The sequence below is a fragment of the Oncorhynchus gorbuscha genome, linkage group LG01, assembly GCF_021184085.1.
Source record: "Oncorhynchus gorbuscha isolate QuinsamMale2020 ecotype Even-year linkage group LG01, OgorEven_v1.0, whole genome shotgun sequence".
NCBI lineage: Eukaryota > Metazoa > Chordata > Actinopteri > Salmoniformes > Salmonidae > Oncorhynchus > Oncorhynchus gorbuscha.
In genome coordinates this window covers 14,367,232-14,381,151 of record NC_060173.1, presented here as the reverse complement: position 1 = coordinate 14,381,151, position 13,920 = coordinate 14,367,232, and the positions used below count along the sequence as shown (strand labels likewise).

At 44.7% G+C, this 13,920-nt stretch overlaps 1 protein-coding gene across 2 annotated transcripts in view; it reads left to right on the top strand.

The window, feature by feature from the left end:
- Nucleotides 1–13,920, top strand: part of LOC124033449 (alpha-1,3-mannosyl-glycoprotein 4-beta-N-acetylglucosaminyltransferase C-like) — a 187,228-nt gene that overhangs the window by 104,063 nt on the left and 69,245 nt on the right. For both annotated transcript variants that reach the window (XM_046345483.1, XM_046345488.1), the window contains exon 4: nucleotides 7,067–7,162. The gene's annotated coding sequence lies outside the window, so the exon portion shown is untranslated. The remainder of the gene's footprint in view (nucleotides 1–7,066; nucleotides 7,163–13,920) is intronic.

Below are 13,920 nucleotides of genomic sequence, written 5' to 3'. Positions count from 1 at the left end.
GTTCCTGTCTCTGTGTAGTAGTCACCAGATAGGCTGTAATTAGTTTCACGTTCCGTTCTGTTGTTTTTGTATTTAGTATTCAGTTATTTCATGTACCGCGATTTATTTAATTAAAGTCATGAGTAACCTACACGCTGCATTTCGGTCCGACTCTCTTCTTTCAACAGACGAACGCCGTTACAGAAACACCCACCTCTCACGGACCGAGCAGCGTGTAAACTGGCAACGACGTAGACAGCTGGAGCAACAAAAGGAAGGTAGAGGCATGGAGTATACGACGTGGGAAGAAATCGACAGGTGGTCGGCCGACCCAGAGAGAGTGCAGGAGCCCGCCTGGGATTCCCTGCAGCAATGCGAAGAGGGCTATAGGCGAATGGATTTGAAAAGGAAAGCACGGCGGCGCAGAGCGAAAACCGAAAGTCACCCCAAAAAATGTATTGGGGGGAGGCTCAGGGAGAGTATGGCTGAGTCAGGAGATAGACCTGAGCCAACTCTCCTTGTTCATCGTGAGGAGCCAAGGAGGAGACCAGAACCAGAGCCAGTGTTAGAGGTGAGCGAAGCAGAGACTGTGAAGGAGGTAATGGGGGAAGTGGAGTGGAGAGTAATGAGGGAGTTGCTAGCTTGGTGCTATAGATATAATATTCGTCCGACGGATCGTGTCGGGGATTTGATAGCACCTGAGTTAGCGCTCTATACTCAACCTGAGGTGCGTGTTAGTCGGCTGGTGAAGTTGGTGCCAGCCTCACGCACCAGGCCTCCTGTGCACATCCCTAGCCTTGCACGTCCTGTGCCTACACTGCTCTCAAGATCTCCAGTACGCCTTCACGGTCTAGCCCATCCTGTGCCACCTCCACACACCAGTCCTCCGGTAGCAGCTCCCCGCACCAGGCTTCCTCTGCGTGTCCTCGATCCAGTACCACCAGTTCCAGCACCACGCACCAGGCCTCCAGTGCGCCTCGCCTGTTCAGCGCAGCCAGCGCTTTTCTCCTCTCTTGCGCTGCCGGAGTCTCCCGCCTGTTTAGCGCAGCCAGAGCCTATCTCCTCTCCTGCGCTGCCGGAGTCTCCCGTCTGCCCAGCGCCGCCAGTGCCGCCAGTCTGCCCAGCGCCGCCAGTGCTCCCAGTCTGCCCAGCGTCGCCAGTGCTCCCAGTCTGCCCAGCGTCGCCAGTGCTCCCAGTCTGCCCAGCTCCGCCAGTGCTCCCAGTCTGCCCAGCGCCGCCAGTGCTCCCAGTCTGCCCAGCTCCGCCAGTGCTCCCAGTCTGCCCAGCGTCGCTAGTGCCGCCAGTCTACCCAGCACCGTCAGTGCCGCTAGTCAGCCCAGCGCCGCCAGACAACCAGTCTCTTCCAAATCTGCCCGACAACCAGTCTCTTCCAGATCTGCCCGACAACCAATCTCTTCCAGATCTGCCAGACAACCAGTATCTTCCAGTTCCGCCAGCCAGCATTTACCGGAGCCTACTACCTGCCTGAGCTTCATCTCAGTACTGGGCTTCATCTCAGTACTGGGCTTCCTCTCAGTACTGGGCTTCCCCTCAGTCCCGGGCTGCTTCTGTCCCGAGCTGCCCCTCTGTCCCGAGCTGCCCCTCTGTCCCGAGATGCCCCTCTGTCCTGAGATGCCCCTCTGTCCTGAGATGCCCCTCTGTCCCGAGATGCCCCTCTGTCCCGAGCTGCCCCTCTGTCACGAGCTGCTCTTCAGTTATGTGGGGATCTGGGTGAGGACTATTAGGCCATGGTCGGCGGAGAGGGTGGATTATCCCAGGACGCGAAGGGGAGGTACAAGGACATTAATGCCAGAACCGCCACCATGGACAGACGCCCACCCGGACCCTCCCTATGCTCTTCAGGTGCATCCGGGAGTCCGCACCTTGGGGGGGGGGTTCTGTCACGCCTTGGTCACTGTATTTTGTGTTTTTGTTATATGTTTGGGTAGGCCAGGGTGTGACATGGGTTTATATGTTGTGTTTCGTATTGGGGTTTGTAATACTTGGGATCGCGGCTGATTAGGGGTGTGGTATAGGCTTGGCTGCCTGAGGCGATTCTCAATTAGAGGCAGGTGCTTATCGTTGTCTCTGATTGGGAACCGTATTTAGGCAGCCTGACTTTCGCTTTGTATTTCGTGGGTGTTTGTTCCTATCTCTGTGTAGTAGTCACCAGATAGGCTGTAATTAGTTTCACGTTCCGTTCTGTTGTTTTTGTATTTAGTATTCAGTTATTTCATGTACCGCGATTTATTTCGGTCTGACTCTCTTCTTTCAACAGACGAACGCCGTTACAAGCACAGAGTTACAAATGGGATAAACAAACATACAGTCAACAACACAATAGAAAGAACTATGTACAGAGTGTGCCAATGTAGTAAGATTAGGGAGGTAAGGCAATAAATAGGCAATAGTGGCAAAATAATTACAATTTGCATTAACACTGGAGTGATAGATGTAGAGATGATGATGTGCAAGTAGAGATACTGGGGTGCAAAAGAGAAGGGGAAAAAAACAATATGGGGTTAGAGGTAATTGGGTGGGCTATTTACGTTCCAGAGTCAAAATTTACAGTCAGTGTCCAGATTGGCTACTATTCTATTTAACCTACCTGAACAGTACAGTTACCTCGACTTGTCATTTTGAAGTCTCCATCTTATGACTGTAGAATTTGTATAGCGCCTCACAGATCATCACAAATAACACTGCTATCATCATCTTTTACCACTTCACCAAACATTAGACTAATGTTCTGGACCTTCTATTCATTTTGAACTCTCTATTTCACAGCTTTTCTCTTATTGAATTAAACACCTACATTTTCCTTTTTGCCTCAGTGGATGGACTGTCAGGACCCGGTTACGAACCCGGGTCTCCGGAGTGAGAAACAGTCACTTAACCAACTGAGCCACGAATAGTCGGCAGAACCCAGAAGATGAGGCAGACACAGCAGTACTTGAGACGGTGTATTTAATGAAGTAAAAAGTGAAGTTCTTCAGGAAAACATGTAACTCCACAACCTCAAAAGGAATTCCACAAGAACAAAGGTAATCCTCCAAGACAAAAAGGTAAATCCACAAGGTGGAAGGTATAGCACAAAAAGCCTCAAAAGATATAACCTCACATGGTCTCTCTTATCATTGCTATGCAGACGACACACAATTAATCTTCTCCTTTCCCCCTTCTGATGACCAGGTGGCGAATCGCATCTCTGCATGTCTGGCAGACATATCAGTGTGGATGACGGATCACCACCTCAAGCTGAACCTCGGCAAGACGGAGCTGCTCTTCCTCCCGGGGAAGGACTGCCCGTTCCATGATCTCGCCATCACGGTTGACAACTCCATTGTGTCCTCCTCCCAGAGCGCCAAGAACCTTGGCGTGATCCTGGACAACACCCTGTCGTTCTCAACTAACATCAAGGCGGTGGCCCGTTCCTGTAGGTTCATGCTCTACAACATCCGCAGAGTACGACCCTGCCTCACACAGGAAGCGGCGCAGGTCCTAATCCAGGCACTTGTCATCTCCCGTCTGGATTACTGCAACTCGCTGTTGGCTGGGCTCCCTGCCTGTGCCATTAAACCCCTTCAACTCATCCAGAACGCCGCAGCCCGTCTGGTGTTCAACCTTCCCAAGTTCTCTCACGTCACCCCGCTCCTCCGTTCTCTCCACTGGCTTCCAGTTGAAGCTCGCATCCGCTACAAGACCATGGTGCTTGCCTACGGAGCTGTGAGGGGAACGGCACCTCAGTACCTCCAGGCTCTGATCAGGCCCTACACCCAAACAAGGGCACTGCGTTCATCCACCTCTGGCCTGCTCGCCTCCCTACCACTGAGGAAGTACAGCTCCCGCTCAGCCCAGTCAAAACTGTTCGCTGCCCTGGCCCCCAATGGTGGAACAAACTCCCTCACGACGCCAGGACAGCGGAGTCAATCACCACCTTCCGGAGACACCTGAAACCCCACCTCTTTAAGGAATACCTAGGATAGGTTAAGTAATCCCTCTCACCCCACCCCCCTAAGTTTTAGATGCACTATTGTTAAGTGACTGTCCCACTGGATGTCATAAGGTGATTGCACCAATTTGTAAGTCGCTCTGGATAAGAGCGTCTGCTAAATGACTTAAATGTAAATGTAAATGTAGATACTCAAAAACAAACAAACAAGAAAAAAAAAACAGAATTCCACAAGAGAGTCCACCGGGATCAACAAGAGATCACAGAGTACTAGGGCTGGGTCCTAACATACAAACACAGAGCAAAGAACTGAGGAAAACAAAGGGTTTAAATACAATCAGGGGAAACGAGGCACAGGTGCAAATAATAATGGGGATCAAGGGAAAACAAAAGGTCAAAAGGCACAATGGGGGCATCTAGTGACCAAAAACCGGAACAACCCTGGCCAAATCCTGACATCGACGTGAACTTTTTATGACCAAGTTCCCAAAAGCGTTTGTCAATTCTTGTGTATTTGACAAAGCTACAGTTAAGACCCTAAAGCTGAGGCTACTGTTGTGTATTTGACATGCTACAGTTAAGACCCTAAAGCTGAGGCTACTGGTGTGTATTTGACAAAGCTACAGTTAAGACCCTAAAGCTGAGGCTACTGGTGTGTATTTGACATGCTACAGTTAAGACCCTAAAGCTGAGGCTACTGGTGTGTATTTGACATGTTACAGTTAAGACCCTAAAGCTGAGGCTACTGGTGTGTATTTGACATGCTACAGTTAAGACCCTAAATCTGAGGCTACTGTTGTGTATTTGACATGCTACAGCCCTAAAGCTGAGGCTACTGTTGTGTATTTGACATGCTACAGTTAAGACCCTAAAGCTGAGGCTACTGTTGTGTATTTGACATGCTACAGTCCTAAAGCTGAGGCTACTGTTGTGTATTTGACATGCTACAGTTATGACCCTAAAGCTGAGGCTACTGTTGTGTATTTGACATGCTACAGCCCTAAAGCTGAGGCTACTGTTGTGTATTTGACATGCTACAGTCCTAAAGCTGAGGCTACTGTTGTGTATTTGACATGCAACAGCCCTAAAGCTGAGGCTACTGTTGTGTATTTGACATGCTACAGTTAAGAACCTAAAGTTGAGGCTACTGTTGTGTATTTGACATGCTACAGTTAAGACCCTAAAGCTGAGGCTACTGTTGTGTATTTGACATGCTACAGCCCTAAAGCTGAGGCTACTGTTGTGTATTTGACATGCTACAGCCCTAAAGCTGAGGCTACTGTTGTATATTTGACATGCTACAGCCCTAAAGCTGAGGCTACTGTTGTGTATTTGACATGCTACAGCCCTAAAGCTGAGGCTACTGTTGTGTATTTGACATGCTACAGCCCTAAAGCTGAGGCTATTGTTGTGTATTTGACATGCTACAGCCCTAAAGCTGAGGCTACTGTTGTGTATTTGACATGCTACAGCCCTAAAGCTCAGGCTACTGTTGTGTATTTGACATGCTACAGCCCTAAAGTTGAGGCTACTGTTGTGTATTTGACATGCTACAGCCCTAAAGCTGAGGCTACTGTTGTGTATTTGACATGCTACAGCCCTAAAGCTAAAGCTACTGTTGTGTATTTGACATGCTACAGCCCTAAAGCTGAGGCTACTGTTGTGTATTTGACATGCTACAGCCCTAAAGCTGAGGCTACTGTTGTGTATTTGACATGCTACAGTTAAGACCCTAAAGCTGAGGCTACTGTTGTGTATTTGACATGCTACAGCCCTAAAGCTGAGGCTACTGTTGTGTATTTGACATGCTACAGCCCTAAAGCTGAGGCTACTGTTGTGTATTTGACATGCTACAGCCCTAAAGCTGTGGCTACTGTTGTGTATTTGACATGCTACAGTCCTAAACCTGAGGTTACGTACTAACGGCAGATCAAAATAATGAAAGACAAAACCACAGGGACTGTGGGTTATGAGTCATCCAGCGCATCACTAATGTATGGTGTTATGGTAATTGTTTGCGAGGGCATCCCTTATGGGTGATGGTGATGGTGCTATGGAGATTAAGAGAGAGTGTTGTCCTCTATATATTACTGTATATAACTGTATATTACCGTATGATGATGGTTTTGTTGTAATAAAAAAGGGGGCGGGGTGTTCTACTGTGTGCTATGATAATGGCGTGAAGGGCATGACCCGTGCAGGCAGTGTGAATATCCAGAGTAACAAAGACAATGTGCTGTGTGCGTGTGTGTGTGTGTGTGTGCGTGTGTGTGTTTGTGTGTGTGTGTGTGTCCTTGGGGGTTTGTGTGTGTATATCTGTGTCTTCTTGTGCATGCAGCAGAGACGGAGCAGCAGAGAAAGAGTGAGAGAGGCTTAGTTAGCTGTCTGTTTGGCGCTCCACCACCCTTGTGATGTATGTTTATGGCCCATCATGGAGAGCCAATTACCCTGCCTCTGTGTGGGAGCACCACACCATCTCATCTCTGCCATCAGTGTCTCTGTGCTCTGCGTAGAGGGACAATCAGCCACAGTTAGACTAGAGAGAGAAAGAGATAGAGAGAGCGATAGAGAGAGAGAGAGAGAGAGAGAGTGAACGACAGTTAGACTAGAGAGAGAGAGAGAAAGAGAGAGAGAGAACCACAGTTAGACTAGAGAGAGAGAGAACAACAGTTAGACTAGAGAGAGGAGAAAGAGAGAGAGAGAGTCAGCCACAGTTAGACTAGAGACTAGAGAGAGGCAGAGTGGACATCGTAGGCAAAGCCAGCGTTTTTCCTTTACCAGGGAAACTCTTGAGAGGAGAGTCATCTTCAAATGTAAGGCAGTGTACTAGTCACAGTGGGAAGCTCAGGGGAGTTGTGATCTTATTGTTTGCTCTACTGTTTGTTGTATGTGTGCGCACGCAGAAAATGAGCTACTCTTTCGCATGCAAGCGCAAGCTGCACATACACTTACACACACGCTACGGTACATGTGCTCCACACGCTCATACACACACACACAGAAACACACACGGTATAATACATTGATGTGCGGCACATACACACAGGGTACAGAGATGAACAATGGAATGCCGATGTGCACGGTATAATGAATTCACTTCCTGTGCGTTTGACTGAATCTCTTTCTTTTTGACAGAAACAACTGAGGAGCATCTGTTTGTGGATCCAGTCCATGTCAACCTTCAGAGCAACCAGACATCTTCCCACTAACACATCTGACTTCTGCTGAAAGGTACTGTAATACTGAAGGATATTACTATATTATTAACCAAGATTTGGTAGAAGTAGTTTCAGCCGTGGATAGTTTAATAGTTGGGTCGTTCCACCAATTGAGAATCTTTTGGGTAGTGTAATTTGGTAAGAAATATATATACAGTACCTGTCAAAAGTTTGGACACCTATCTCAGTCAAGGGTTTTTCTTTATTTTTACTATTTTCTACATTGGTTCCAACCGCAGTGTCTTTGTGGCCTCCACAATCTCCCGACCTCAACCCAATTGAGATGGTTTGGGATGAGTTGGACCGCAGAGTGAAGGAAAAGCAGCCAATAAGTGCTCAGCATATGTGGGAACCTTCAAGACTTTTGTAAAAGCATAATACATTTTTGGTTACGACATGATTCCATATTTGTTATTGCATAGTTTTGATGTCTACACTATTATTCTACAATGTGCACTACCGTTCAAAAGTTTGGGGTCACTTCGAAATGTCCTTGTTTTTGAAAGAAAAACACATTTTCTGTCCATTAAAATAACTTCAAATTGATCAGAAATACAGTGTAGACATTGGTAATGTTATAAATGACTATTGTAGCTGGAAACGGTTGATTTTTAATGGAATATCTACATAGGTGTACAGAGGCCCATTATCAGCAACCATCACTCCTGTGTTCCAATGGCACGTTGTGTTAGCTAATCCAAGTTTATCAAAAGCTAATTGCTTATTAGAAAACCCTTTTGCAATTATGTTAGCACAGCTGAAAGCTGTTGTGCTAATTAAAGAAGCAATAAAACTGGCCTTCTTTAGACTAGTTGAGTATCTAGAGCATCAGCATCTGTGGGTTCGATTACAGGTTCAAAATGGCCAGAAACAAAGACCTTTCTTCTGAAACTCGTCAGTCTATTCTTGTTCTGAGAAATGAAGGCTATTCCATGCAAGAAATTGCCAAGAAACTGAAGATCTCATACAACGCTGTGTACTACTCCCTTCACAGAACAGCGTAAACTGGCGCTAACCAGAATATAAATAGGAGTGGGAGGCCCCGGTGCACAACTGAGCAAGAGGACAAGTACATTAGAGTGTCTAGTTTGAGAAACACAAGTCCTCAAGTGGCAGCTTCATTAAATAGTACCCGCAAAACACCAGTCTTAACATCAGCAGTGAAGAGGCGACTCCGGGATGCTGGCCTACTAGGCAGAGTTGCATAGAAAAAGCCATATCTCAGACTGGCCAATAAAAATAAAAGATTAAGATGGGCAAAATAACACAGACACTGGACAGAGGAAGATTGGCAAAAAGTGTTATGGACAGACAAATCTAAGTTTGAGAAGTTTGAATCACAAAGAAGAACATACATGAGATGCAGAAAAAATGATAAGATGCTGGAAGCGTGCTTGACGCCATCTGTCAAGCAGGGTGGAGGCAATGTGATGGTCTCGGGCGCTTTGGTGGTGGTAATGTGGGAAATTTGTACAGGGTAAAATGGATCTTGAAGAAGGAAGGCTATCATTCCATTTTGCAACGCCGTGCCATACCCTGTGGATGGCGCTTAATTGGAGCCAATTTCCTCCTACAACACGACAATGACCCAAAGCACATCTCCAAACTATGCAATAACTATTTAGGGAAGAAGCAGTGAGCTGGTATTCTGTCTATAATGCAGAGGCCAGCACAGTCACCGGATCTCAACCCAATGAAGCTGTTGTGGGAGCAGCTTGACCGTATGGTACGTAAGAAGTGCCCATCAAGCCAATCTAATTTGTGGGAGGTGCTTCAGGAAGCATGGGGTGAAATCTCTTCAGATTACCTCAACAAATTGACAACTAGAATGCCAAAGTTCTGCGAGGCTGTAATTTCTGCAAATGGAGGATTCTTTGACGAAAGAAAAGTTTGAAGGACACAATTATTATTTAAATTAAAAATCATTATATATATATAACCTTGTCAACGACTTGACTATATTTCCTATTAATTTTGTAACTCATTTCATGTATGTTTTCATGGAAAACAAGGACATTTCTAAGTGACCCCAAACTTTTGAACGATAGTGTAAAAAATTGTCAAAAACTTTTGACTGGTACTGTATATCCACAGTGCATTTGTTAAGTATTCAGACCCTTTGACTTTTCCACATTTTGTTACGTTACAGCTTTATTCTAAAATGTATTAAATCGTTTTTCCCCTTCTTCCCCATCAGTCTACACACAATACCCCATAATAACAAAGGGAAAATAGTTATTTTTTTAATTTTTGAAAATTTATTACAAATAAAAAAACAGAAATATCACATTTACATAAGCATTCAGATCCTTTACTCAGTACTTTGTTGAAGCACCTGTTTTTGGGAAGTTTCTCTCATTCTTCTCTGCAGATCTTCTCAAGCTCTGTCAGGTTGGACAGGGAGCATCGCAGCACAGCTACTGTAGTTTCACGTCTCTCCAGAGATTTTAGATCAGGCTCAAGTCCAGGCTCTGGCTGGGCCACTCAAGGACATTCAGATACTTGTCCCGAAACCACTCCTGCATTGTCTTGGTTGTGTGCTTAGGATCGTTGTCCTGTTGGAATGTGAAACTTCACCCCAGTCTGAGATCCTGAGTGCTCTGGAGAAGGTTTTCATCAAGGACCTCTCTGTACTTTGCTCCATTCGCATTTTCCTCAAGCCTGTCTAGTCTCCCAGTCCCTGCCGCTAAAAAACTTCCCCATAGCATGATGCTGCCACCACCGTGCTTCACCGTAGGGATGGTGCCAGGTTTCCTCCAGACGTGACGTTTGGCATTCAGCTCAAAGAGTTTAGCCTTGGTCTCATCAGACCAGATAATCTTGTTTCTCATGGTCTGAGTCCTTTAGGTGCCTTTAAAGTAATAATAATAATAATAATAATAATAATAATTTAAAGTGGGCTGTCATGTGCATATTACTGAGGAGTGGCTTCCGTCTGGCCAATCTACCATAAAAGCCTGATTGGTGGAGTGCTGCAGAGATGGTTGTCCTTCTGTAAGGTTCTCCCATATCCACAGAGGAACTTTGGAGCTCTGTCAGAGTGACTATTGGGTTCTTGGTTACCTCCCTGACCAAGGCCCTTCTCCTCCGATTTCTCAGTTTGGCCAGAATCTTGGTGGTTCCAAACTTCTTCCATTTAAGAAGGATGGATGCCACTGTGTTCTTGGGGACGTTCAATGCTGCAGCAAAGGGTTTATATACTTATGTAAAGAAGGTATTTCATTTTATTATTTGTGGTAAATTTCCAAACATTTCTAAAACCCTGTTTTTGCTTTGTCATTATGGTGTATTGTGTGTAGATTGATGAGAAACCCCCCTAAATTTTATACATTTAGAATAAGGCTGTAACATAACAAAATGTGGAAAAAGTCAAGGGGTCTGAATAATTTCCGATTGCACTGTATATTTCCCCTGATTTTAACATTCTGTCATAAAGACGACATGTTCAAATTCATAAAGAGCATGATTTTTGTCTGAAGAGGTTAAATAAAAAGACTATAGTATAAGTGTTTACTAACTTTTCATCTTAAATCGGCCATAAATCCCCTTGTGACTGGGGTATGGAAGTTTGGAAGAGTCCACAGAGGAACATGTCAAAATATTGAATTTGGGCAAGTCTTTATTCATATGCATTTTTTGGGATGTATTCGATTTACCATTTGGTTTATATTAAAGGACACTTCATTTAATATAACAGGCTTTTAAAATGCAATATTGATGCACAATTTCTAGTTAAAATGTCGAAGGGATGCAAAAGGCGCTCTTTTTGTGCAGCGACCCATTTGTATGTTCTTCTCCTTGAATTTCCCTTATACTGTACTTCTCCATACATCAGAGAAGCTACTGTAGCCTACAACTCAGTGTAGCAGAGCGAATGATGCCTCTCGCTGTGATCTGACATTACAAAAGGTGAACACAATGAGGAAGTGCTGTCTCACTGTCGCCCGCATACACATAAAAAAACCATCTCCTAATTAGCGTTTACAAGTGGGGTTTTCCTTTCCCTTCTGTGGTACAGACACAGAATATCGCATTATCTCTGTCTCCATCTGTGGAGGCTGGTGGGAGGAGCTATAGGAGGACGGGCTCATTGTAGTGGCTGGAATGGAATAAATGGAACAGTACCAAACATATGGAAACCACTTTTGACTCAGTTCCGTTCATTCCATTCCAACCATTACAATGAGTCCGTCCTCATATTTCTCGCCCCCCCACCAGCCTCCACTGGTCTCCATCTGTCTGGTCATTAGTTTCATCAGTTCCTCTCATGAATCTGGGAGGAGGTGAGGCGGATGACAAAGGAGAATTTCATCCTCCTTTTTGATCGAACACTGGTCTCCGGGGTAGTATATGTGGTCCTGACCACCGATATGTGTTTTGGAGGTGGCAGCAAAGACTGAGGACACTGACTCTCGGGACTCTATTTTTGTCTGGCATTGAGCCAAAGCAATTGTCAAAAACACGCTTGTTCGCAATTTTGACCTGTTAAAGCTGGCACTCTTGTATTTTCAAACCCTAGTGCTACGATTGGTAATTTACCTGTCTTATATGAGCTGGCTTTCCCAGAGGTAGGAAGGGTGGCAATATCTGAGGTGTGTCCTTAAAAACATGCACCAAAATGCCAATTTCAGTATGGCTGGTGGGGAAAGCTGGTCTTGTGGTTGTGGTTGATTATGGCATGATTTTCACAACAGGGGTGCAGCCTCTCCAACCGTATTTAAAAACATTAAAAACAAATGTTTTTTCCCCATTTAAAAAACCAGCATAGCCTCCCCTCCTCTCACTGTACTGCAGGCTGTTTTCTTTGTCCTGCTCAATGCATTCACCTGTAACGGCGTTCTTCGTTTGTTGAAAGAGAGTCGGACCGAAATGCAGCGTGGTGGTTACTCGTGTCTTTAATGAATGAATCGCGGTACATGAAATAACTGATACAAATACAAAACAACAAAACGGAACGTGAAACCTAATACAGCCTATCTGGTGAAACTACACAGAGACAGGAACAATCACCCCCGAAATACAAAGTGAAACCCAGGCTACCTAAATACAATCACCTGACTCTGATTGAGAACCGCCTCAGGCAGCCAAGCTATTACTAGACACACCCCTAATCAACCACAATCCCAATGCCTACAAAAACCCCAATACGACAATACAATAACCCCATGTCACACCCTGGCTTGAACAAATAATTAAAGAAAACACAAAATACTAAGACCAAGGCGTGACATCACCAAGTAGTTGAGACTATCAATAAAGGGTTTGACTGCTTTAAAATAAATCTTAATCACCAAAGCTTTATTAAAATATTAATTTCGGGAGCAGCAAAAGAGTGAGTGGACACACCCCCTTTTATCTATGTAGGCTATTGTATATTATTTCTGCTAAGTCCTGTTAATATTTTGGATGTGGTTAAAAAAAACTTGCATTAACCAAGTAGCCTGTCCATCAAAGGTTTCTAAATGGTCTAGGCTTTTGCCATCATGCTTTTGCATTATTCAGAATTTACATAGGTCTACCTGCAGTGCATACTCCATTCGGCTCCATTTTCAAGGAGCGCCTGTTGTCCGATTACAAACATATTCACATTTTTCATTCCTATAACACCATATCAATGGTAGGCCTAGGCTATGTATTTATTGAGAACGTGCCTCACACATACAATACATACGTAAAGGCCTATACTCATTGAAGCCTGTTACAACAATGTTGACTTTCAACACTCCAAACATATTGAGCAAACACTGGATGATTTTTTACTGCTGCTATTACTGTAGCCTATGCCATTTAATCAATAAACTGTAGTATCAATCTACAATGGACTAGGACGAGAATATTATGTGCCTCCAGCTTAATTGGAGTTGATGAGAATGCAAAGACTGTCAATAACCTACAGAACTTGAGACAAACACATGCAGTATGAAGCCATGAAAGCCTTGATTGGCTAATGAGTGGCCAAGTCCTCATCACACCTACAACCAGCTATTTGCTCTCATAATTCCTTCTGTGAAAATCAGGATAATAAATTCTGACATACCCCCAGACCTATAGCGCTACAGCCAGCGCTTAGATTTACCATAGCATTAGGTTTGTTGAAGTCGAGCCCTCGGAGTGAAAAGGCTTTATTTTCTGCCTATTGTATCTACACACTGTTGACAGGATCAAACAAGGACAAAGCTGTGTTTGTGTTGGCTGGCTGAAGAAGTACACTTGCCCAGAGGGTTTATCAAGAGGGAAAATATTGACAGCAAAGCAAAGCCACTGTTGCACTTTGCTGCTGTTATTTGCTTTTTACACTTCTGTGCTACAGACAGTAGAGTCACTATGTTGAACAATTGTCAACCGACAGCCAGAGTATATATGTTGTCACTGACAGTGGCACAGCCTAGACGGTTCTCAGGGCCATGTGGAGCTACTTACCAGTCTATGTGCACAAACAGTAATGAAGCTTTAGTGTTGTCATAGATTGTAAGTTGTAAGTTGATTGTATAACTTTGAAGTTAACAGGTGGTTCACACAACAGTTTGAATAGCTTCTGGTTTTTGCTGGTGTCTCAATCTTCCCGTTCTCCAGTAAAAAGTAATTGTTAGTTGATTTTCGGACTGGTGGGAGGCGTCATTTACAGACAGAAGCAAATGTGATACATACTTTTCCAATCAACAGATAACTGTATGAAGTGAAAAACTTGAATGAATGAGACATTTGACATTCTTTAAGTGACTTGAAACAGTTTAAAGTGAGAATGAAGGGAACCAGATCTATGTCTGCTCA